The following is a 682-nucleotide window of genomic DNA, read 5'->3' on the forward strand; positions in this document are numbered from 1 at the left end:
TTGGTTTGGAAATACCGCCGAGGACAACCGTTCCACAACGCGGCTGATTCATTTTACACTTGTTGGAATAAACTTTTCTTCTTTTGTAATAGATACGGCTGGTTACACTGTGGAGTCGTTAAAGTACTTAAAAAGCTTTCTCAAAGAATATAAATGTAACTATAATGACTGTTATTCAAATGTAGACTTCATAAACAACAACTCATTGCTACAGTAAAACAATACATTTTAAAAGCTTTCACATGTTCATAAAGTTAAATAAAGCTTCGGCAAATAGCTCCTACATCTGTAGGTGCTGCTAAAAGCTCTGTAACTACGTCCTTGAAAGCCTCACCATCGCTCAACTTAAAGTAACAGATGAGCTTTTCTTGAACGCAGAGTTTAATCAATCTTAATAAAAAGCTGTCGATAGCTCCATCTATCGATTGGCACGGGTATTAATCACTTGGCAACGAATGAAACCTATTTTAAATATATCAGATCGTTGAATATCGCTGGGCAAAGAGTTTGCACTCTATTTACCAACGTTTACTACTAACTCTTAACTAACGAACGTTCTAGATAACTAGACCAGTCGATAATACATTTTAAAAATAATACAGAGACTAACTAACTAAAACGAACCGAATAACAAATACGTCAAATCGATTAAGCCATTAAACTGCAAATAATTTATCATGAC

This window comes from Papilio polytes, unplaced genomic scaffold, assembly GCF_000836215.1.
Source record: "Papilio polytes unplaced genomic scaffold, Ppol_1.0 DF823980.1, whole genome shotgun sequence".
Taxonomy (NCBI): Eukaryota; Metazoa; Arthropoda; class Insecta; order Lepidoptera; family Papilionidae; genus Papilio; species Papilio polytes.